The sequence below is a fragment of the Salvelinus sp. IW2-2015 genome, unplaced genomic scaffold (genome assembly GCF_002910315.2).
Source record: "Salvelinus sp. IW2-2015 unplaced genomic scaffold, ASM291031v2 Un_scaffold3703, whole genome shotgun sequence".
NCBI classification, from domain to species: Eukaryota; Metazoa; Chordata; class Actinopteri; order Salmoniformes; family Salmonidae; genus Salvelinus; species Salvelinus sp. IW2-2015.
In genome coordinates, this window is record NW_019944980.1 from 11,961 (window position 1) to 12,310 (window position 350).

Consider the following 350-nt stretch of genomic DNA (forward strand, 5'->3'; position numbering starts at 1 on the left):
GTGTTGCCAGGGGAGAAGCTCCAGCTTGGTATCTGATGCTACTGAGCCAGATGTCTATGTGTCCAGGCAGAAGCTCCAGCTGGTATCTGATGCTACTGAGCCATATGTCTGTGTGCCAGGGGAGAAGCTCCAGCTGGTATCTGATGCTACTGAGCCAGATGTCTATGTGTCAGGGCAGAGCTCCAGCTGGGTATCTGATGCTTACATGAGCCAGATGTCTGTGTGTCAGGGGAGGAAAGCTCCAGGTGATCTGATGCTACTGAGCCAGAATGTCTGCGGGAGGAAGCTCAGCTGGGTATCTGATGCTCTGAGCCAGATGTCTTGTGTATTCAGGGGAGAAGCTCCATGAT